At 41.4% G+C, this 25,998-nt stretch overlaps 1 long non-coding RNA gene across 1 annotated transcript; it reads left to right on the top strand.

Annotated features, from left to right (window-relative positions):
* Positions 1 to 3,594: 3,594 nt before the first annotated feature.
* LOC121269521 lies at positions 3,595 to 24,379 on the top strand. Its single transcript, XR_005941368.1, has 3 exons — positions 3,595 to 3,675; positions 4,537 to 4,647; positions 23,792 to 24,379. It is a non-coding gene; the product is annotated as an uncharacterized LOC121269521 (long non-coding RNA).
* The last annotated feature ends 1,619 nt before the right edge of the window (positions 24,380 to 25,998 follow it).

The raw sequence follows: 25,998 nt of genomic DNA, 5'->3' as shown, positions 1-25,998 counted from the left end.
AGTGCCACATTTGGAAGCATCAGGCAACGCTGGTCCTGCTGATCGATGTGTGTGGAGCTAGCTGAAGCTTCATTGGATTAAATTGTCCCGTGTGTCCCTGCCTCCTTGGTGTAGTAGCAAGTCAGCGTTCTGCCCCTCATCATCGCCCTGTGCTTCCTCATCCTCTGAGCCACTGCTGGATTCATCATGTGCAACCTCATTCAGTGCGTCAAGTCTTCATCGTCAACTGCATCCCCCCTTTTCCAGTGCAAGATTGTGCAGAGCACAGCGTGCTACCACTATCACAGAGATGCAACCTGGGGGGTACTGGAGTGTGTTCCCTGAGCGGTCCAGGCATCGGAAGCGCATCTTGAGAAGACCGATGGTTCTCTCCACCACAGCCCTTGTGGTGCTCTGGCTCCTATTGTAGTGCTGCTCAGCTTCTGTTCTTGGATGATGGAGAGGCGTCATGAGCCACCTTCTGAGGGGATAGCCCTTGTCACCCACCAGCCAAACATCCAGCCGAGCCAGAGCACTGAAGAGCCCCGGCACCTGGGAGTGTCTGAGGATGTAGGCATCATGGGAGCTGCCGGGTATCTTGCAGAGACTCGTAAAATCAACATCTTGTGATCACACACTATCTGCACGTTCATGGAGTGGAAGCCCTTCCTGTTGATGAAGACACTGGGCTCACCTGCTGGCGCCTCAATGGGGGAAGACAGCAATGGCCGCAAAGCCTCTGTCTCACTTTGCCTGACTTGCCTGGTCGCAGCGGAAGAGGTTGAAGGTCAATGCCCATCTGAACAGTGCATCTGTGACCTGCTTGACACAAGTGTGGACAGCTGATTGGGAGACACCGCAAAGATCACCCACCAAGTCCTGGAAGGAGCCAGAGGCATAGAAGTTGAGGGCAACTGTGACCTTTCGAGCCGCTGGCATGGGGTGTCCACCCACACAGTTAGGGGAGATCTCAGGGCCAAACATCTGACAGATGTAGTTGACTGTTTCCCTTGACAGTCGGAGCCTCCTTCAGCACTGCACCTCAGTCATATTGAGGTAGCTGCTTCACTGCCTGTATACCCTGGCAGCAGGATAGTGGCGTCTTCTGCGGCCCTTTCCACCTTGGACAACCTCTTGGCCCTGCGCAACCTTGTGCCTGCGTCTGGCCTCCCAAAGGTGGCTCCCCTGGAGGCTGATTGTCCACTCCTGGCCTCCTCCTTATTCTAGCCCTCCCTTCCTCCACAGCAGAGCTGCCTCCAGTGGAGATGTCAGAACCCATACCCAGGCTAAATGGAGGCCTCCGGAAAACTGCAGGCCCGATAAAGATCACTGTCTGCAGACTGCTGAGCTGAAGATTCAAAGTGCACAGAAAGCTATTGGAAATCGATTTGAACTGCTAACAGTTACACCAGCAAGTTTAAAACACTTTCTGCATGAAATACTTCAGAAAAAACATCAACAACCCCTCTGAACCCACATATCCCACCAGTGCATGAGTTTTGTTAAAAAGTCACTTGGCCACCTGCCAGTTGGGCCCTTGTGCTGAGCCGAAGTTCGCACGGGCCCCTCAGAATCCTCGTCAATTGCCGACTTAATGGCCTTAACAAGGCCCTTAATTAATGGTGGGCAGCGTCACTCTGCATAGCGCACCCGCCGACCAAAATATCGCGATGCCGCGTGCTGACGTCGGGACGCTCGCGTGACATTTTAAGCGCTGACCTGCAGGCTCTGCCACCCCCACGTCAGCCAGAAAATTCAGCCCATCTACACCAGTGAAGGTGTTAAATGCTTCGGTGTTATCTTTTTAAATCATGTTCGGTGATTTTAAATTGAGTTGCTCACAAGGAAGGATTGGACACCCTTTAAACATGCTTATTTTTACTGATAACCCTATTTTCAGTAATATAATAAAACTGCAGCAGATTACGCTTAAATATAGAGTCATAGAGGTCTACAGCACAGAAAAGGCCCTTGGGCCTATCGAGTCTGCACCGGTCAAACAAACACCTAACTATTCTAATCCCATTTTCCAGCGCTTGGCCTATAGACTTGTATGCCATAGCATATATCAAGGAACGCCTTCTAATCAAAAGAAATAAAATAAACATTTATGTTTTATTATGCTGCACAATTGCACCGGCCCATGGAAGATTTAATGGGCGGTAACTTCCGAGCTTTCCAGCGTAGGATTGGTGCGGGTACCCCAAAGATGCGCTGGGGAATCCCCTTCAGAAGCTGCCAGATGAAGGTTTGCACAGCAATTACCCAGGAGTGCAAATTTCCTCTGGGGAATTTCCCTGTGCTTAGAAGCATCCAAAAATGCAAGTTAAATCGCAAACGCTGGATGATCTCAGCTGTGTGACACAAATAGTTACCCAGAAAAAGTTAGAAGAATTAAAACCATGCCTAACTTCCGGGTAAATATTGTAAAGACCCAGGCTGACCCCCAACATGGGACTCCATCCCGCAGACCCGAACACCTGGGGAACTCCACCCACACCCCTGACCCCCCCAGGAGGACATCTCCCGCTCCCCTGACTAAACACACCTCACGGTATTCCCCACTCCCTCAACCTGTCCATGGGATTCCTCCTCTACACCCCACAACCTGACTCAACACACCACCCCCTGTAGGCCTGACCCCCTGACATCACCTGATTCCCCCCCCCCACCGACTGACCGGGGTCATCAACAGTGCTATCAAGTGGAACTATCTTAGCAATAACCTGCTCATGGTTGCCCAGTTTGGGTTCCACCAGGGCCACTCAGCTCCTAACCTCATTACAGTCTTGGTTCAAACATGGACAAAAGAGTTGAACTCCCAAGGTGAGGTGAGAGTGACTGCCCTTGACATCAAGGCCACATTTGACTGAGTGTGACATCGAGGAGCCCTAGCAAAACAGGGGTCAATGGCAATCAGGGAGAAAACTCTCGGCTGGTTGGAGTCATACCTAGCACAAAGGAAGGCGGTTGTGGTTATTGGAGGTCAGTCATCTCAGCTTCAAGACATCACTGCAGGAGTTCCTCAGGGTGGTGTCCTGGGTGCAATCATCTTTAGCTACTTCATCAATGACCTTCCTTCCATCATAAGGTCAGAAGTGGGGATGTTCACAAATGATTGTACAATGTTCGGCACCATTTGCGATTCTTCAGATACTGAAGCAGTCCATGTCCAAATGCTGCAAGACCTGGACAATACCGAGGCTTGGGCTGACAAATGGCAAGTAACATTTGTGCCACACAAGTGTCAGGCAATGACCATCTCCAGCAAGAGAGAATCCAACTATCGCCTTTTATGGTCAATGGCATTACCATCACTGAATCCCCCACTATAAACATCCTGGGGTTTACCATTGACGAGAAACTGAACTGGACTAGCCATATAAATACTGTGAATACAAGAGCAGGCCAGAGGCCTAAACTCAGTGGGTTTTTGCCTGGGCAGCTGAATCTCCACGGCGGGTCCTGTCACAACAGGGCCAGAAAATCCTGTCCTTACCTTCTCCCTGGCTTGTCAATTTCAACTTTAAATTACCTGGTTTACGGTAACTAGTGTCATAAAAGAGGGGGGCGTGTCCTTCTTCAATCCGATTCTGCTGGGATGTGACACTGGGCCTCAAAGACAGCTGCACTGCCTGGATCGCACCCGGCCTGAATCAGAAAGTCAGGCGAGACAGGCAGAGAAGAAATGTTAGAGTAAGTAATTGGGAATGGAGTGGCAATCTGACACTGATTGCCACTCCAAGAAAGTTACAGCCCAATGCTTGGAATACTGCAAATCACTTTTAGTGCAAACTTGAACATTAACATAACCAACATAATTTCATGCACATTGTCGGTGTCCTTTCCTGACTGCAGCCAAAGCATTAACTCTATCTAAATGTGTTAGTTTTGTCATATTTTATGAGAAGTGTGAGTGAAAAGATGTATTTAGTCACTGTATCTGCCTTTCATTCCATTATTAATAGATATAGCTTTAAATTTGTACTAACTCATTTTTGACAATGAAACAGCATTTCAGCACAATGAGGAGGTATACGTTTTAAGCTTCACTGATAAGAGCTTTTCTCATAGAATTATTTATGGATACAGTTGCCTGTGTGAAATATAGTAGTCGCTTATAAATAATAGCACAACATCCATCTTCCCTAGTCAGTTCCTCCCTGTGTAGTACATTTTGGGTATTTCTGTATTGGCAAATGCATATTTGAATATGTCAAAATGCATTGGAATGTTCTGCTCTCTCTATGAGGAATGTTTGAGGTTTCACACAGTTGCACAATGCTCTTCAAATATATTTTGCGTGGGTGTAGTTTAATTTTGTACTTTTTGGTGCACATATCAGCCACAATGACTGTGGAAATGCCAACAATTCCCATAGAACAAATTTTTAAATTAATTTTATTGACTTCTGAAATTTTCAGAGAAAAAATAACTCTTCTTGTTAATCAGCAAGCATTGAATGCATTTACACCTAATTGGAAAAAAACACACATTGCAATGTATATTTCTATATAATTATTTAACTTTTTCAATTATCTTTCTTCTTTGAACTAGTATGCAGCCTGCTTGTTGCCTGTGCAGCTCATTCTCAAATGCAGCTTGGCTGAGCACCAGTGCAGCTTAGGTGGAATGTTGCTTCTCAGGACTGGGAGACATAGTAAGTAGGTAAGCATATTTCTATCCCAGAATTTTAAACCAAATTCTAAGTTAAATTGCCTTGGATGGTCTCAAGTCTGTTCCACAAGCTGACAAAGCCCATAGCATAAGGCTGATCATAGTTTAATGTTAATTGACACAAAATTTGGTAGTTTCACTCTAATAGCACACCAGGAGGGCTGACCTGACTCCTCTCTTTGAACCAATCCTGAGTTAGTTATAACATAGTTTGAATTTAAAAAGGTGACATTGCCAATTCAAAACATATATACTTAATTATGTACAGATTGGTGCAAGAAATAAGCCAGCTAGGTTCCTTAAGTTAACAAATAAAGTGTTAGTTTATTGTTAAAACTCACTCAGGTAAAGGTGCAGAAATTATTAACAAAAAGCTTTAACATGTACAAATATATCCAAATTCCTACTAATGCAAAAAAATCACAAAGACCCCACACCTGCCCCTTTGTCCCCTCCCCACCATCCACTCTCCAATCCCCAAGCAAGCACAAAAATAGATAAAACTTTACAGAGTATCAGGTCTTAAGATTTGGCCAAGTAATAAGTAAAGTTAGAAAAAAAGTATTCATGGAGTATCCAGATGCTTGTCTACAGCTGAAGAGTTACTTTCCACAATAGCTTGTGCTGGGTTACCTCACTGGAGCAGTCACTCTGCAGCCATTGTAGTTGATTGCCTTTTCTCTTGGGCACAGTGGTTTTGTTTTGAAACCTTCCTTTAAGAACTCTCAGTTTGCGGCAATGAGGTCTTCTGGTGGATTTCACACCACCATCAGCTCAGCTTTGATGACAAAGGTTTCAGAAGAGTGAGGCGTTAAGGCTGTTGCCCCTTCTGTTCCTGTTGCAGACTTAAATTATTTTATTAAATTAAATTAAATGTTAGCTTAAATCTAGCATATTTCGCCAATAGCTGGGTCACGTGGCATCTCTCTGGTTTCAATCTGGGTTTACCTCAGCTGCTGTCCCCGAGAGCTCCATAGACTCTGTGGCCAAAATTTTCCAGCCCCTCACGCCAATGGGATCTTCCGATCCCACCGATACGAATGGAGATTTTAATGGCTCGCTGACCCCGCCACAGGAGGGACTCACCAGGGTCAGGGCTGGAAAATTCCAGCCTCCGTAAAGCAGCTTGTGTCCTACACAAATGCAATATATTGTAGGAAAGTGTTCTTTGTTTAGCAAAGGTTTGATTACATCATAAATTAATATTCCATATAACACAACTCCGTAACAACTAATACAGGAAATCAGGTCTGGCTCTTTAGGTTTAATGTTTTATTTGTCAAATTGGATTTAAGGCATACTGTTGAGGCAGTGTCGAGGAAGTGTTGTCTGGCTTCTAATTGATTTAGAACATTACCAGGAAATGTTAGAAGCAAAAATTGAGAATATTTGTGTGTCTAAAGCACTGGCAATATCATCTGCCATTTGCTTAGCGCACATTAAGTTCTCATTAGCTGCGCTGTGACATGGCCTCTAATGATAATGTAGTTGATTTTACCTAGAGAAATTGGATAGATAGTTGACAAAGCATTTGGGGTCTTGGGCTTCAAAAATAGAGGCATTGAGCATAAAAGCAGGGAATTAATGCAAAACACTTATAAAGCTCTGGTTAGGTCACAACTAGAGTATTGCATCCAGTTTTGGTCACCACACTTTAAGAAGGATATTAGGATCCTTGAGGGGGTGCAGAAGGGATTTACCATCATGATTCTAGGGTTAGGGGATTTTAGCTACAAGGTTAGGTTGGAGAAGCTGGGGTTATTCTCCTGGAGAAGGAGATTTGATAGAGGTGTACAAGTTTGTGACAGGGTTAGTTAAGGTGATAAAGCAAAGCTGTTTTATTTGCTGATAGCACAAGGACTGAGGGACATAGATTTAAGGTTTTGGGCAAGAGATATCGGGGATGTGAGAACAAACTTTTTTATGCAGCAAGTGGTAATTATCTGGAATTCATTGACTATGAAGGTAGTTTTCTCCTTGAAAGTGATGCTCACATCCCAGGAACAAATTAAAATGTGTTGCAGATCCCACAGCTTACATTAAAATAAGAAATGAAGAAGCCACCCTAGCAAACATTGTTTTTCTCGGCAAGTGGCTGGTATAATCATAGGGAAATCTAGCCTTTTCCCTCTGTATCTAGCTTTGACTTTGATCCGTGACTGAAGAGATGGTGCCCATTGTCTCTGCTGCCTGTAATAGTCTTAATTGAAATGATGGGCAGACAGACCCAATACTGCTGATGAACATGACAGTTAAACGGGCAGCTGATGGGAACACGGTGGGTAGTGTCTGACCACCACTTTAACCACCAAATCATCCCAATCCCCTTAATTGGGAAAGATTAAAAAGGCCCTTTTCAGATATTCTTTAATGCTTCTTAGTCTTTGGTTATTTTACTACATTGGACAAGACTTGAGAGCTGATCTCCTGGCCAATCTTAAGTAGGAAGGTGCATGCAGTACAAAGATTTATTCATGCATATAGACAGAAGAAGAAAAAAGTTAAAGGATTGTGCATATTCTATTATTATCACAGATTTGTCGGAGCTACATTTTTCTCATTAGCTGTGCAACCTCAGTTTGATTTCCCTCAAAACATAATATACAGTAATAATAGTTACACTTTTTAACATCACTATATATTGCATATATAATATGAATGCTGTAGTTAGCCAAGAACAATTAGGAGAAATCATGTCTCCCTGAAGCTCAGCTAGAAAACACTTATGAAAGCTGACAAGCAAAGGAACAACAGATGTTGTCTTGTTGATAAGTGAGATTTTGTGGTGTGGGTTGGCAGGATTTCAGCTGGATGAATAATCATGTTTCATGGGGCTCAGAACTGAGTTCAGCCAATCAGAAAACAGACTGGAGCCGAATTCTATTCTCTGATCCACAGCTGACCTAAATCGACATCTCCTATTAAAACAATGACTGAGTTTTTCGGTGAAGGCTGAAGTCCCATGGTGAGGGCCAAAAATGGGAGCTGACCCCACTCCTGAAGGCAGCATGACCCTCTGGCTGCACTTTAATGGTGACAACCATTGCAGAGGCTGCAGCTCCAGGATGAGGGTACCTCAATAGCAAGGCTGTCTTGAAAACCAGCCAGGTTTTTGTGATGTTATGATTGCAACTGGCTTGAGTGGGAGATCTGCAGATACCGTCAAAATCCAGACTGAGATAAGCAAAGCTGTGCGATAGCTCCCATAATATTTACAATCTACCTTATCAACAATCACTGCCCTCTGGTATCAGTATCTAATACGGCCTAGATAGAAAATTCTTTAACCTTCGACACCTCTGCGTCAAAACTAAACTGACTATCATAGACATACATGATCTACAGTTTGTGGATGACTACAGTATTATTGCCTACTCTGTACACAATTTTCCATCCACTCCTGATCTCTTTAATTCTGCATATAGGAATCTCTGCCTGTCCTTGATTGTTGCCAAAAAAAACCTCATACATAAACCCATACCAGGTCAGTCAAATATTCTACCTCCCATATATGTTGAAGATGAGACTCTGGAATATGTTGAGCACTTCCCATACCTTGGCAGCTACCTCCCTCAAAGGGCCACCACTGATGAGAAGATCCAACACCTGATCAGCTGCATCAGCTCAGCCTTCTACCACCTACGGTAACGAGTGTTTGACAACAAAGACCTCCACAAGTCTTAGTGTACAGAGTAGTTGTTATCACCACATTCCTGCACTGCAGAGAGACGTGGACTGTGTATCAGTGACACATGGGAGTGCTAGAGAAATTCCATCAGCAATGCCTCCACCTCGTCCTCCAGATTCAATGGGAGTGCCATCAAACAAGTGCAAGTGTCTTCTCAAAGCCAGCTCCACAAGCGTTCAGGCAAAACACCTGCAGAATCAACTTCAATGGATTGGACTCTGTCTGGCTGGCTGAAAAGTGTCTCTCCCGTCATGTCCAGTTTACTCAAATGACTAACATTCCAGAGGAGGACAAAGGCAATGCTTCAAAGACATCCTGAAGCTTTCCTTGAAGCATAGTAGCATTGGCATTAATGACTGGGAGGAGCTTGCTATCACTTGTTCAAAATGGCGATAACTTGTCCATCAAGCTGCATCAGGCTTTGAGTCATAATGCCTTAATAATGAGACAGAGCAGCGGCAGAGAAAGAAAGAAATGGAAGCAAATCCTGCTCTCTAGATCTGGCACATCCTGCCACATGGCACCAAAGACCTATGGGTCCAGAATCAGCCTGATCAGTCACACGAAGACCCATGGCAGAAACTCATGACCCTGAGTGGACGTCATTCTCAAATCGAGGGACAGCTGGCAATGACACCATTTGGATTAAAGGAAAAATATCCAGAAAGAGGAAATGATGCTCCATGAGAAGAAAAGACATTAGGTTAGCTACGGTAAACATCTCTTCTTCCTCAGCTGTCCACCCAAAGGCAGGTCGTTGGTGATTATTGACTGGACCACAGCAAAGTGCCCTGATTTTCATTACATATAGGGCAAGGAGGCAAGCTCTGAATCTCAACTGGAATGGGTGATCAAACCCCATGCTGTTGGCATTAATCACATCCACATGCTAGCCACCTAGCCACCACACCTGCCCCCAGCCCCACCCACCACCACAGTAAACATAATCTGCTTTATTTTTTTGTTCATCCAGAAAGAGGCCTGTTATACAACAGAGGGAGGGTACCTGCCTTGGTTGTCCTGTAGCTGACCTGATTGCAACTAACCCCAGAGAAAGCAATCTTATCAAAAAGTAAAGAAAGAAATGGAGAAACTGCTCTGGTGGATCCAGAAGAAAAACTGTCAAGATTTGCAATTTGAACAAAAAGCGAAAATACTGGAGGTGTAAAACAACTCAGTCATCTTTTGTAATAGATGGATTAATTTTCCAGACAAGCCAGATTTTTTTTCTGCAAGCAATTTGAATTTTGGGCAGTTTTATGGTGGAGAGAGACAGTAATGTACAATGGGAATTCAATACACTCCATCCAATTCTCTGGATTCTGGCCTAATTTATGACCCATAAAATTTTCCAACACTATTTCCTTCCATGGCCATCTCAGTTGCTGTCAGTCATTGGTCTTGCGCTTGTAAGGGAGGCATCCAGGTTTGCTATTGATGGAGAAAAGACTAAATTATATTTAAAGGCTTAAAAAATGCAAGCCAACATTTTATCAGTAGCTATTTTTCATGCCGTTTGAATGAAGTTGCTTACGCTGTTGGCCATGGGTTACCGTTTCCCTTTGTGCATGCAGCTGTGAGTGACCCTCAATTATACAATGGGAATTTCCCAATTGCTTTGCCCATCTGGGGAATCAGAACAGAAGCAGCAGTTAGAGGCCAGGCTGGTTGGGCAGCATCAAAGACACATGGTTCCCATATGTCAGTACCTCCACTTCAGAATAGAAGGTGCTCCGCTCTCTAGTTGTTCTAGGCATACGTTTCACTTCACAATGGAAGATGTCAAAGAGTTATGATACTTGTTGAAACCCAATGTACAACTAAACTCCATCATAGGCAGCACATTACCAATGTCTCTAAAAGTGAATATCATGTTAGGCTTCTGTTCAGAATACCACATAATTACCTATGAATAAAAACTGACACGATGCAGAAACAGTTTGTACCCCTAATTTGCCAAAAAAAGACAACCAAAGGGGTAAGAGACAATATCAAATAGAAGAAAAATCATACAGAAATGCAAAAAAAGCATAAATCCTGGCAAGTTGGAAAGATACAAAGAAGACTATGGAGTGACAAAACAGATAGCAAGAGCTGCCAAAAGGAAATATGCAAGGGATATGAAAATCAAATATTCTTTCTGTTTGATCCTAGTCATCAGTTTGTTGGATCCTGTTCGATAGGGTTGACTAGCAGACACTTCATAGGTAGATAATCTTGGTTCATTTGCAAAGGTAATCATCTCCAACCAAACATGTGCTTACTCTGCAAACTCTATCCCTATATTGCCTAACTGCTAACTGCTGACTACTAACTACAGAGGTAGCCCACACTACTCTGCTATTGGATACTAAGATCATGTGATCTTCTGTAACACTCTGCTTAAAGGTATATTACACTTCAGATTACCACACTATCACAATTACATTAACAAAAAAAGTATGGTGAGGAACAATGTGGGCCCCCTTTAAAGTTAATAACAGTGATATTTATCAGTGAAAGTAGGGAAATGGTAGGCATACTGAAAAATTACTTTGTATCAATATTTACAATGGAGGAACGAGTCAGCATGCCAGCCACTGCAAGGAGACAAGTATTGTATCAGAGACAGCAATTCACCAAAATTAATGTAAGCAAAATGATAGTAATGAAGAAAATGATTGACAATATCCAGGGCCAGGGAAGTAGGAGAAAACATTACAGATTCCCTAACCATAATCTCCCAAAGTTCTCTTGATTTGGGAACCATTCCTTTAGATTGAAAAATTGTACACGTCACTTTGCTATTTAAGAAAGGTGACAGAGGGAACTCAGGGAATAATAGACCAAATAGCCTAACATATGTTGTGGGGAAATTAGTAGAATCTATGAATAAGGGTAGGGTGACTGAACATCTTGAAAACTTTCAGCTGATCAGAGAGGCAGCATGGATTTGTAAAGAGTAGGCCATGCCTGATGAACTTGATTTTTTTTTAAAAAAGCGGTGACCAAAATAGCGGACAGGGGAATGGTCGTTGAAGTTATTTATATGGACTTCCAGAAGGCATTTGGTAAAGTACCTCATACACGATTGCTAACTGAAGTTGAATTTGGTCGAATTGAAACAACCTATTTGCTTGGTTAGCAAATTGGCTGAGTGTAAGGAGGGAGGATATAGGAGTAATGGGCAGGTACTCTAACTGGCAGTATGTGACTAGTGGTGTCCTGCAAGGATCTGTTTTGGAACCTCAGCTATTAATTATTTATTAATGACTTAGATGATGGGATAGGGAGCCATATATCCAAATATGCTGATGACACAGATGAGCAGTATCGATAGCAGCACATAGCAGAGATATCAATACATTAAATGTACAGGCAAAACTGAGACAAATCAATTTCAGTGAAGGCAAATGTGAAGACCTAAGCTTAAAAAGGATTTTAAAAAAGGGTTTTTTCTTTGTGGTGAAAAGCTAGAAACAGTGGGGGTCCAAAGAATCTTGGGGTTCAGGTATGTAGATCATTAAAATGTAATGAGCAAGTGCAAAAATAATTAAAAAGAGTGAAATGCTGACCTTTATATCTAGAGGACCAGAGTACAAGGGGGTAGAATTCATATTTCAGACAGCCAAAGCTCTGGTTAGACCACACTGGAGCACTGTGAGCCGTTCTGGGCACCATCCCTTAGGAAGGGTAGAATTTACCTCAATGTACATTTGCAAGAGTGAGGTCAGGACTTCATGGGTTAATTTATGAGCAGAGATTGCACAAACTAGGGTTGTATTTCCTGGAACCTAGAAGGTTAAGGGGTGATTTGATCAATGTTTTCTGGTTATTAAGGAGAACAGTTAGGGTAGAGAGAAACTATTTCTGCTGGTTTTTCAGCCTAGGATGAGGGATAGTAGTCTAAAAATTAGAGACAGAACTTCCGGAATGAAACCAGGAAACAGTTCTATACATAAAAGATGTTAGAAGTTTGAAACTCTTCTGCAAGTCACAATTGATGCTAGATCATTTGTTAATTTTAAGTTGGAGGATGGTAGATTGTTGCTAACCAAAGATATTAAGTGATATGGGGAAAAGGAATGAGGTCACAGATTAGTCAAATCTTCTTGAATGGTGGAACATGCTCAAAGGACTAACTGTCCTATTCCTGTTCCTATGTAGCAGCACATTCTTACCACACTTTGTGTCAAGAAATTTCTCCTGAATTTCCTATTGGATTTATTGATGACTCTCTGTGTTTATGACCCTTGATCTCCTTACAAGTGGAATCATATTCTATATGTCTCCAGATTCAAATTACTTCATAATTTTTAAGACCTCTATTCAGTCAAGCCTCAACCTTCTGTTTTCTAGGGAAAAGAGCCCCAGCATGTTCAAACTTTCCTGATTGGTATATCCCCTCAGTTTTGGTATCATCCTAGCAAGTTTTTTTGGCACTTCCTCCATTGTTTACATCTTTTTAAAAAAATTTGGAGTGCAGAGCTGTGCACAATACTCTGAATGGCTACTCCTAACACCTGATCTCTGTTTCTTGTTCTGTAACCAGCTTGTTATCTATTCTGCTCCTACCCCTGACTCTTTATGCTCTGACTTTAATCAGGAGTCTATTATGCCTTACGTTATGGAAGACCTTCTGAAAATTCAAATCTATTACATCTACTGCATTAGCCTTGTCTGCCTTTTATGTTACCTCTTCAAAGAATTCAGTGAGGTTGGGCCAGCATGACCTTTCCTTTTGAAATCTGTGCTGGCAATTCTTTTTAATTGCATCTTTCAGTAAAGATTCCATTATTTTTCCTACCATTGATGTTAAGCTAACTGGTCCCCAACTCCCTGGACTTATTCCACTGCTTTTTTAAATAAAGATATAACGTGAGCTGGCCTGGCAGTCCTCTGGCACTTTTCCCTTTGCTAATGAATTTTTATATCTATGTAACAGAGTCTAAGCTAAATCTCCCTTAGCTTATTTTAATATGTGCAGATGCAATCTAGCCAGGTGAGTTTATCCTTTCAAAGTTTGATTTGGTGCTCAATTGGCTCTCCATCATTAACATTATCTAACCAGCATGATGCACGGAGTAAGTCAGAGATGTTGTTTGCCACATCAAATTATTTTGGCCACTATTCCAATGGATAAGGCAGAAACAAGGCAAGGCATTTTAATTTTGCAGGATGGCAAGATTCCCCATGGTCAAAGGGCAAAATATAGATTAGAAGATTTGTTCAGTCCACCAGGAAAGATCCTTTCCTTTGTGTTTTGTGTACAAAGCCAACTTCAGTATCTCCATCTCTTTAAACTCTGAAGACCCAGAGGACTAAAAAAAAACCTATGCTCTAATTGGAATGTGATGATCCTGATAGCATTTGGGCCCAGAGATTTTAAAAAGCTGCAGCCATTCTCTCTTTCACTCCTGCTGTGTTCCCAGCCACATCTTCCCCACTGTTTACAGAGGAAGCAACTTTTGAAAGGGGGTATATATTATTCTTAAAGATAATGGAACTTTTCATAGATGTACTATAGCCCTAAAGGAGGCCGCATCCCTTTCCATTTATCCATAGTTCAGTGTAACTGGTAATTGACTATCCTGCTGGCTCAACCACAGTTTCAGGCCTAATATGGGCTAGGAGCTTGCCTGCTTAAAGTCAATCACAAGAAATCCTTTGAGACTGGAATGCATTCAAATTGGCAGGTGTGAAATATGTTGCACCCTTTTGTCCTGTCACTTCAACAACCAGCCCAGGAAACTCACACTCACCTTCAACATGGGGGGAGGGGGGTCGGGGGCCAGGATGGGCATCACAACCAAGCCCAACCTGTTCTCCCTAATATTCAGTCTATGCTGTTTACAGCAAGTATAATGATCAGGAGTGAGAATCCCAATGATTTGTATCCTTCCCTGCCCAGAAGCATTTAACTCAAACGCAGCAACCCTACTTCCACTCTAACGGATGCTGGATAATTCAACACACGTGGCACATTAAGCTGTAAGTCAAATTTTAAAAAGCAGAGAGCGTAATAGAAGGAAGCCTAACGTTTATATGGAGTCCTTCATGACCTCAGGAAATCCCAAAGAACTCTATAGCCAATGACTTTTGACATGTGGTCACTGTTTTTATGTAGGAAATGCAGCAACCAATTTGTGCAAAACGAACTCCCACCAACAGAAATATGATAATGAACTGATAATCCGTATTTTTTAAGTGACTGGTTTTTTATTTAAAAATCACTTTGAAACTATTTTATGAGTTGAAATATGTTACTTATATTTGGCAACTGAGCCAATTATTTGCAATTAGACTTTCATTTGCAGGAATGCAGAGCAATGGTAGCACCAGCTGATTATAGTTCTCACAGGGTTGGGTTTCTCTTTTGTGAATGGATTATACATGGTTGAAGGAGCCTACGCAATAGAATGAAGAGCTTGGGCTCCCATCATTTCTGTGCCCTTTGATGATGTTTCCTCATGCATGTCAACATAGTTTTTAATTAGTTATGAATTACATTGTGATTAATAATCATCATCAGCGTCAAAGACGGCATGATCATTACTGCTTTCATCCAATGTAGCAGGATGAATATTCCTCAGCTGCTGTATTAATGTATTTGTCTCCTGGTTAGCCTTGGATCTGCTTCTGCTAATACTTATCTGACAGCACAAAAATACCACTTTCAGTTCTTAATTAGGACCTATGATAAAATGACAGGCAAAAGATGCAATGTTTTCATGTGCAGTACAGATAAGGTAGCTTTACAGGGTGAAAGCTGACAATTTATTCACATCTGGTATGTTATGGCCTATGCAGATCTCTGGGTAAAAGCTGATAATTCCTATACATTTTGCACCATGTGGCTTATGTATACGCAGAGCCAAATCTCACACAGGAATGATGGTAAGTTGAATGTATTACATGACCATGGGTGCAAAGGAGCAAATGTTTGAGAAAATGACAAGCTGTGCTGAGGTTGTAGGACATAATACTCACTTCCCAAAACATCACAGTAACTACTAAAACTAAAGCAAAATGCCATGGTTGTTGGAAATCTGAAATAAAACCTATAATGCTGGAAACAGTCACAGGTCGGGCAGAATCTGTAGAAACTCAATGCAAGTGCAAGTTTTCTGGCCCCACAGCAGCATGTTCCCCCTCAGTGGATGGGAAGCAGCGAGCCATTCAGACGACCATTGACTTCGGTGGGAAGGGAAGATCCCACCAGCAGGTGGAGCCGGGAAATTCTAGCCCTTATCTTTCAATTAAGTATGTCACAACCATCCAGATCCAATGTTGAGTTCAACACGTTCAGATCATAACCACTGCAAGTTGATGGTAATGATTTTGCTGTTACCATTTACACCTCCTCCAGACACATTTCTTGGGGCAGAATCTTTCAGTTGGTGTGCAGGACGAGCCTGACATGCTGACATGAAAAATGGCACGCGATGAGTTTGGGTGTGCGTTCCGACATCATTGCGTTTGGCGGGCGCACCTGCTGAAATGTAAATGGCCTATTAAGGCCATTAACAAAGCAATTATTGTAATTGTTAACGTTGCCCCTCCAAACTTAAGGTTGGCCAGCAGGTGAAAAGCCCAGTCGGCCTTCGCGTTTTTTAGAGAACCTCATCCACGAGCGGGATCAGGTTTCCTAAAGCTGTATTAAATAAATAAACACATTTTCATAAATATGAAAACATGTCCCATCTCATGTGACACAGTCACATGTGGGGACATGTTTAAATACATTTTTAAACCTTTTGTTTAATAATGTTAATATCGATTCAATCTCCCTGAGGCAGCTCCTTGCTTCAGGGAGATTGAAGTGTTCTTTCACGCGCATGCACGTAAGAGTGCTGACCCTGACTCTCCCTTCTCCCCCCTACCCGCACAGGTAGCGGTGAGCGATACTCGTCACATCTTACACTGGGCGGGTCTTAATTGGCCTGCGCACATAAAATGGCGGTGCGGAGCCAAGTGTGGGCAGTGATCGGGTCCACACCCACCCCCACCCACTTCCGCTGAACCTGCCCACCATATGAAAAATTCTGGCCTTGTTTCCTTATTTGCCCCGTTACCACCCACTTTTGTCTAACACCATCACCCCTTTGTCATTTCATCTCTCCTGCCTTCCTGCCTATCACAGACCTTCCCTTTTATTCTTTCCTACCTTCTTCCCCTTTCCCTGTCTCTGTACAACTTAAAACTGACACATCTCCAACTTCTTCCAGTTCTGGAAAAAAGTCTTCGATTTGAATCAATGGGGGTAATTTTTACCTGGGGGACCATTTGGTTTGGAAGAGGATGGGGTGCTTAAATCTAGTAAAAATGTAAACTTAAACAAGGAAGCAGTTATGCGATCTAGGAAAGGACTTTTACCTATTATTGGTACAGCTGCCCTAAAACCTGTTGTCATTTTGTCTTGATTTCACTGGCATTTCAGGAAGTCCTGAACCATATGCATATGCAGTTAAATTTGAAATCGACAACTAAAATAGCTGTTAGTGACCTCTTTAGATATTATGATTCCATTATTTCTGAGTTGCCTTAGAAAACTTTGGCTGTTACTGTCCTCCGAAATTTGGCTGGGGTCAAAGATCTTTCCTTAAAAGTATTTTTATTTACGTAACTAACTATATACATGATTGCAGAACATCAGGACAAGTGTTACTGCTTCTCTCTTAGATTCTTCTCACGCATCTCCCTCTGAGTAACATCATTTATGAAATAGCTCCTTACGCACATGCTCACTAGCTATTATTAGAGTAGTATTAGAGTTAACCCTTTACTCCACAATAGCATGCAACCCGCCTCTCTCCTGGGGCTTTCCCAGTCAAATGCGCTGAAGTTAAAGATGGCAGTCAACGGGTTGCTGCCGACTTTCCAACATGCCATAATTTTCAGCCCTTATAACTGCCACCCCCTCCCAAACACGCTTTCTTTTCCATGTCAACCCCCACCCTCCCACAATAATTATTTATTTGTCTTGGTTCTACGGCATCTTCTCCTGACCTTGCCCACAATTGTCCTCAAAAGCTTTAGAGTGTGAGGTGCTTTCTATCATTTACTTCCAAAATAAATTGATCACTTAATTATCAAATATCAAAGAATCTCTGATCAGCTTGCAGGACTTGCTTCCTTATCACTGTAACAGATCATATTGTTATCAGTTATTTCAGATGTAATCTTGTGTGGTTTCCACTTTGTCTGGCTGACACCTGCCTTTCCCTCTTAATTAAGTACTTTCCATTTATGCTAAAAACAAGCTATATGTTGTAAGGCAAAAATACAAGGTCAGGTCTTTCTTCAGAACTTTAAAAAGAAAATGCTATTAGTCTCTACATTTTGTGGATACTCAATAAACTTTGTAAAGAAGCAATCCTGTAGCATCTGTTGAATTGTGTACCATTCTTAGTTTATCTATTTGGCTCTTATCACCAGCACCTGAGTCAAGATGGCCTTGATAAAATTTCTGGACTTAGTAGAGGACTACCTTTTTTGCAATAATCAGATCCCTTCCCAAATAGACCTGAACATTGCCAGCTCATTACCCACTCCCTAAATTAACATATACAGCCTTCCCTTAATGTCCACAATGTTTGATTGTCAGAGGCAAATTATTGCTCTCTTATTGCTCTTTATGGTGACACTGGGTGGTTGACAAAGCACCTGACTATATCTCAAAAAAGCCTCTTAACTTTGGGCATTGATAAATGTATTGTCCCAATTGTACTCCTGCAGTTTGTAATCCCATCAGAATCTGGCTATAAGATGATTTGCCTGTGATAATCTCTACCCACTTTCTCTATATTAAAGAAATATAGTGCAGTTGTGTTTTTGCAAGATAAGTAGTTTAGTGGATTCACATTAGCGCAATGTTGATATTTACTTTTCTCCCAATAATAATCTAGCTCAAGGCATAAACTCTTTTATGTTACAATAAAGAAAGACTAGTTACATATTTACATGCTTGTATTTTTATTTGCCTATAAATAATAAAATGGCTGCAGTCAGTTTATTCAAATTATCAAAAGAAAATGAAACCTCTATGGTTAATTTAGTACCTTCCAATTATGTTTAAAACAAACTATATGTTGTTACTTAAGTCATATTTGTAGAGCGTGTATCACTATATTGCATCTGCCTAGTGAAACAGCACATATTGCCTTCTAGCTGTTTCCCAAGCTTACAGATAATGCACTTCCCATTTGTGAACTCACATTGAAAGACAGATCAGTTCCAAAAGGAAAAAATGGATTTTGAAATGATTTTGCAAGTTTATACAAATCTGGATTGATTTTTGCGATCTTACACTACAATGGCTAACCTCTGCTTCAAATATGAATGAAAAAGAACCCAATTAGATGAAGCTATCATGCCAACTGTTGGTCTGGTGCATTGAAGTGCAGTCGTTTGTGAGTGTTTCCTTTTTATTGTTATGTTGACCCGTATCTTGTAGCAAAAATAATGTTGAGGCTATCAGTACTCACAATATTAAAGAAAAAAATTGGACAGCGACTTCTGGGGTTCCCACATGCAGTTAAATGTACAATTCAAAAAAAGCTGTTTTTCAAGAAGCTTTGCTATACTGGTATACTGCCGAGGGATTCAGTATTGAAACACACAGAAGGGTGTGAAACTTAGCTACTAGTTACCAAGTAACACACCAGAAAATGTTTAAGCCATTTCATTCAAAGATAAGTGAATATTTATTAGTGCAGTATGTCTTAAATACCGCCAGAAAACCCCTCTGCCACTGAGAATTAATTTTTAGAAGTGTGGAGTCTCATTCCTTCCTATAAATATATATGTATGTTTTATTAGCTTTTTCTTTCCATCACTTTTATACATCTCAGTTCATCTCATCTACGTTTCCCTCTCTTTGCTTTCTATAACTAACTTGGCATTGAATTAGCTGTTCTTACACTTCCTGTTCCACATGCCATTGGGCATTTTTAACCCCGCAAAATGAATGAGTTTGGGTGGGATAAAATGTTAAAATGCTAATAACTTGGAACATGAAACATTTAAAATCCACCTTAAATCCATTTTTAATAGCTGCAAAGCAAGGGTAAGATTACAAATCTACTCTCAGATGGTGGGTCAGTCATTAAAACCTTTAGGTAGGCCACAAGCTTTTATTTTTACAGGATCTCTATCCTTAACCAAAGCTGGCCATGTTTTCTGTACCTTGATAAACCCCAAAAGTAAAAGGAGGCAAGATGGGTTTGATACATCAGTTAAGTGCCTTTAATAAACCAGAAAATTCTGAAAATGCTCAGCAAGTCAAGCAAATCAGTGGAGAAAGAAACAGAGTTAATGCTTTGGGTCAATAATTTTTCATCAGAACTACTAATCTTCTTGAAAGATCATAGACCTAAAATGTTAATTCTGTTTCTCTCTCCCCAGATGTTGCCAGATCTGCTGAGTATTTCCAGTATTTTCTGTTTTTCAGATTTCCAGCATCTGCAATATTTTGCATTTGAGTAAGTGCCTTACACTACCTCTGGCTTAGAAGGACTAGCAGTGTTCCTTCCTGGCCCAATATGCAAAGACTGAAAACTGTCACAACTCCAGAATACCCCTCAACAACCGCGCCTCTCCACCACCCCCCCCCACCCCCCCACATGATTACCAACTCCCCATCACAACTCTTCCAGCTTTCCCGACCACCCCCTCACAATCACAAAGTCCCGATATTTCCCAAAGTCCCCTCCCCATGCTCTCTGACTTTCTCTGAACATACTTACACACATCTTCCCCCTGAACTATAAAACCTTCCCTCACAAGCTTTCTTGCAATCTCTAATCACCTCCATATAATCACTTCACCACTTCCCATGCCCCCACCTTCACAATCTCTATCCTTAACAATCAAAAAACATTCTTGATCCTTGGCTCTGGCCTTTTCTGGGGTGGCTCCAATCCAACAAGGAGTCAAGCCTCTCAATCAAGCTGTTTAAAAAAATAAAGCACAAGTCATGGAATTAAACTTCATGGCATTGTGGAAAACACACATTTCCCATTTTCTGTTCATAATTCCATTCCCATCCGAAACCCCACCTCAATAAATAGCAGGGCCTACTTGTCCCAGTAAGGACTCGGAATTCTGTTATGAGATCTGCAGTTGTTTTCCTTGTTCACACTGGACCCATATTCCCTGTAGAAAATGTTATGTAGAAGCTGCCAATTAGCTTAACATCTGTCATAGGGAAAATGTTAGAAACTATTATTAAATATGTTATAGCAGAGAACTTGGAAATGTTTAGTGCAATCAGGCAGAATCAACATGATTTTGTGAAAGGGAAATCATGTTTGACCAATTTATTGGAGTTCTTTGAAGGAGTTACATGTGCTGTAGATAAAGGGGAACCAGTGGATTTACTTAACTTAAATTTCCAGAAGGCATTTGATAAGCTGGCACATAAAAAGGTTACTGCGTGACATAACATATTGACATGGTTGGAAGATTGACTATCTAACAGGAAACAGAGTGTAGCCATAAATGTGTCTTTTTTCTGGTTGGCGGTGGTGTGACACAGGGATCAGTGCTGGGACCTCAGATTTTTACTATTTATAGAAATGACTTGGATGAAAGGGCAGATGGTATGGTTGCTAAATTTGCTGATGACACAAAGATAGGGAGCAAAGTAAGTTGTGAAGAGGATGTAAGGAGGCTATGAAGTGACATAAGTAAGTTAAGTGAGTGGGGAAAGACCTGGCAAATGGAGTATAATGTAGGCATATGTGAAATTGTCCATTTTGGCAGGAAGGATAAAAAAGAAGCATATTATCTAAATGGTGAGAGATTGCAAAACTCTGAGATGCAGAGGGATTTGGGTATTCTCATACATGAATCAGAAAAGGCTAGTATGCAGGTAAGGAAAATACTTAGAAAAGCGAATAGAAAGTTTTTGTTTATTGTGAGGGGAATTTAACACAAAAGTAAAGAGGTTATGCTTCTGTTGTACTGGGCACTGGTGAGACCACATCTGGAATACTGTGTACAGTATTGGTCTCCTTATTTAAGAAAAGATATAAATGCGTTAGAAGCAGTTCAGAGAAGGTTTACTAGGCTAATACCAGGAATGGGCAGGTTGTCTTATGAGGAAATGTTAGGCAAGTTAGACTTGTATCCCCTTGAGATTAGAAGAGTTAGAGGTGACTTGATTGAAACATATAAGATATGTCTTGACAAAGTGGATGTGGAAGGGATGTTTCCTCTTGTGGGAGAATCTAGCACTAGAGGTCACAGATTAAAAACAATGGGCTACTCACTTAAGACAGAGATGAGTAGAAATGTTTCTCCCAGAGGGTTGTGTGTCTTTGGAACCCCCTTCCTCAAAAGGCAGTGGAAGCAGGGTCTTTGAATAATTTTAAGACAGAGCTAGATAGATTTTTGATTAACAAACGGGTGGTTACAATCAGATCAGCCATGATCTTATTGAATGGCAGAGCAGGCTTGAAAGGCTGAGTGGCCTACTCCTGCACCTAGTTTGTATGCTCGTATGCTGCTTTAGGTTTTGAGACACCACAAGTTCCAGTGCAAAAACTCATAGCTTGTTGGCAACTGTAAATGCAATGAATGCCAAATATCCTTTGCTTGCAGCTTATCACAAAATCCAGTCTCCTAGTTAGGTCTTTGCAGGTGAGGAAATCGAACTGAATACAACTTTCTATCTCTATCAGGAGATGTTTGACTGAGGAAAATTCAGCACAGTCCAGTCCTGGAGCTATTGAGCATTTACACCGCGAATGTTCTTTTGGTGGATGCCTTGAGCTGGAAAGAATAATGTTGTGTGAAAGGGGCAAATAGATCCATTTCGGGAAAGAAGGGCTCTGGTAAGAAGCAGGAAAAATAGCTTATATGCCAAAAACTGAGAGGTTTGTTTGGCCTGTGTGCCTGTTTCCTAATTCTAAAAAATCTTATGCTTTTTTTTATGAATCAAGAACTTCTGCCCTTTATGAATGTGCCTTCACCCCAGTTCCCTGCAAGTTTCACTCTGGTGTTATTGAATGTGCCCTTCTGTTCTCCACATCAATTACCCTGAATATTGAATTATGAGCAGTTTTAGATATGATCTTACTGCCAATCGAAGCTGGACATTTGGTGAATACATAAATGTCATCTAATCACTTTGGGGTTCGCAGAACACAAGTGTTCTGCCCTCCATTCTCTCTGATAGGTAAATTAAATCTTTCACCCTTGTTCATGCTAGTAACAATAAAATTCTATTTAAGTTAGGAGATCTTAACATGGAAGCCATTTCATTGAAGACTGATCAGTATTGTTTATAGGATGCAAAGTTTCCAGAGGGACTCTCACTCAGAAATTTATGGACTGGATTGACTTGCACAGCCTGCAACTCCTTATTCTTCCAGGGCTACTGTTAATTAGAAAGGATTACTCAGAAGCAAACAATAAACCACTTGCTGCGAGAAGTTCCATTGTACAGTAGTTCTGGTGCAGTGCTGAAATGAGAGGCTACTTTCAGCACGCAGCCAATCATCCGAGGAGTTACTGTTCAGTGTTTTTGTTAGCTTGGAGCTGATCTCAAAGCACAGGCGCATCAGACTTGTTCCTTTAGTTGTAAGAAATGTGAGGACAATGTGATGGAAGGCACTTGTAATGGAAAAGATGCATTACCATCACCTCTGGGACCTGACAAAACATTGTAGAAGACATTACATAACAAAGGGTAGCGGGTAGCTGTGAATACAATGCTGGAATATGTTATTGGTAATTAGGGAGATCTGAAGTTTCTGTTGATGAACGTGAAGGGCTGGTTTTAATGATAAGAACGTTAATGTAAGAAAAGACTTCTGTTGACAAAGATCTCATCAAACAGATTCCTAAAGATGTGAAAAAAGCAAGTCATGACAGAATGGAAAACTGGAAACCCAATAGAATTATTTAACAGTCCCTTTAACCTTACATCCCGTGTTTTGTCCACTGCGCAAAAAAAAATCTGAGCAGTGCTTCCAGGAGATGGAGATGGTATCATGTGCGGAAACGTGCCTGTGGTGAATTGAATAGGAAATTATGTATTATTCATTATTTTATTTCCTTGCCTTTGAGAAACAAAAGACTAATGGCTTGGATTTTGCTCTCAGCAGTGAAGGAAAGCACTCGCCGTTCACCTTGCTGACAGACATTTTGTCGGTTGTCAGTGGAGTTTCCCACTAATCTGGTGTCTTTTCCAGCATGGCACCCTCTACAGGGAATCTGTGCTGTCTGCAAATGGTCAAGCAACAGCAAGGCTCTTCAACTAATCAGATTGAAGTTCAGGCATAATGATGATGGCTAACTAAGTAGAAGAGCAAAGCAACATTGAAAAACACTTTTACAAAAGTTAACATAAGTTACTTTTAAATATTTACAATAAAGTGATAATTTATGGCTGAAAGGTTTGTACAAAACAGAACATGAGAAATTAATTCAAAATAAAAATATTTACTTGTACCTCTTTAGATTAACGCTCATGATGTGGTATCCTTGACATTGGAGAGACCAATCGCAGACTCGATGACCGCTTTAAGGGACACCCTCATTTAATCCACAAGCATGACCCTGAGCTTCCCGTGACTTATCATGTCAGATCTCCACCTTGCTCCCACACTGACCTTTCTTTCCTTCACCTGCTGCAGTCTTACAATGAAGTTCAATGCAAGCTCAAGGAACAGTGCCTCATCTTTCAACTAGGCCCTTTACAGTCTTCTGGACTCAACATTAAGTTCAACAGTTTTAGATCATAACCTCTGCCTGCATTTTGTTTAACTTTGTTCTTTATTCATTCACTTTGCATTGAGCTGGCTGCCATCCAGCCATTAACATCCAATCTGAACACACCTTGTGTTTCTTTGCTTTCACCATTACTACACAACCTTTTGTCATTTAACTTCTCCTACTGTCCACTCTATCCCAGACCTTCCCTTATGTTCTTCCCCCTGCCACCCTGACTTTCACTTGATCAAAACCTATTACATTTCTACCTTTGCTCATTTCTAATGAAGGATCATTGTCAACCCAAAGTATTAACTCTGTTTCTCTCCACAAATGCTGTCTGGCCTGTTGAGTATTTCCAGCCTTTTCTGTTTTATTGTTAAAAATTAATTGTCATTTAATACCACTGCATTAAGCAATACTGATGCTAACAATCTTAAACAAAAGGTTATGATTACCCTAGAATAATGATTAACATTCTAATAGCCTGTAGCTAAAGAACAATGTCTAGTTTATAAGTATTAAAAGTATATCAAATTGTGTAATTAATTAATTATAAATAGATGGACCTGTGGCAATGCCCTTTGTGAGTCAGATTTTTTTTTAAATGATGGGAGTGTTATACTGTGTGGCTTTGCATTAGTTTAAGGCTGCAAGGTGAACTTTCTCTGCATTATTGAAATTGAATGCACAACGATTTCTCTTAGAAGATATTCAGGTCAATGGGAGGAGTTTTCTATTATTCTATTTCTCAAAAGCGACTCCTCAATTTAATTACAAACATTTCAGTTCCTTACTCAGGGTTTGTCAGAGGCTTAGGCCCAACAAATTCAGAGTGATGACTCAGAAATCTGTTTTGTTGCCTGTGTAACATCTGAAGTATGACAGGGGTGCATTTTTTAAGCAGATGCAGAAGCAGAGAGACCTGGGTATATATGTATATAGATCATTGAAGGTGGCAGGACAGGTGGAGCGAGCAGTTAATAAAGCATTCAGTATCCTGGGCTTATTAGTAGGGGCATAGAGTACGAGAGCAATTAGGTTATGCTGAGCTTATATAAGACACTAGTTAGACCTCAGCTGGAATATTGTGTACAGTTCTGGAAGCCACACTATAGGAAGGACATGAACGCATTGGAGAGAGTGCAAAAGAGGCTTATAAGAATGGCTCCAGGGATGAGAAACTTCAGTTATGAAGATAGATTGGAGAGGTTCAGACTGTTCTCCCTGGAGAGGAGAAGGCTAAGAGGAGATTTGATAGAGATGTTCAAAATCAAGAGAGCAGCTAGATAGATAGGGAGAAACTGTTCCCTCTCGCAAAAGGATTGAGAACAAGAGGGCGCAGATTGAAAATCATTTGCAAAAGAATCAAGCATGAATTGAGAAAAAACTTTTTCATACGGTGAGTGGTTCGAGTCTGGAATGCAATGTCTGGAAGTGAGATGGAGGCAGGATGAATCAAGGCATTCAAAAACACATTGGGTGATTATTTGAACTGAAACAATGTGCAGGGGTATGAGAAAAAGGCTGGAGAATGCCATTAAGTCATAATGCTCATTCAGAGAGTCGTTGCAGACTCAATGGGCCAAATGACCTCCTTCTGCGCCATAACAATTCTGTGGGCCGAATTGTCCCCCCGTCAGGGGGGAAGTTGATGGGGGGGCATGTGCGGGCGCACTTCCGATCGGCACCCACGGGCCCAGGGTGATGTCCGCACGGAAGCGCTTCCTGTGCGGACAGGGGGGGAAATGCTTAAAATCGAGAGTGCGCGCTTTTTCTCATGCGCACAAAAGAGCGCACTCATCTCCCTGAGGCTAAGTGCTGCCTCAGGGAGATCACCTCTACTTTCAAAAATATTAAAAATAGAACAAAAAATATTCCCTTACATATCCCGCCAGGAGTTGGGACATGTTCATAACGTAAAAAAATTATTAAAATTTTTAAAACCCCACATG

This window comes from Carcharodon carcharias, chromosome 25 (assembly GCF_017639515.1).
Source record: "Carcharodon carcharias isolate sCarCar2 chromosome 25, sCarCar2.pri, whole genome shotgun sequence".
NCBI lineage: Eukaryota > Metazoa > Chordata > Chondrichthyes > Lamniformes > Lamnidae > Carcharodon > Carcharodon carcharias.
The sequence above is the reverse complement of the archived record's forward strand: the minus strand, read 5'-3'. Positions and strand labels throughout refer to the sequence as shown.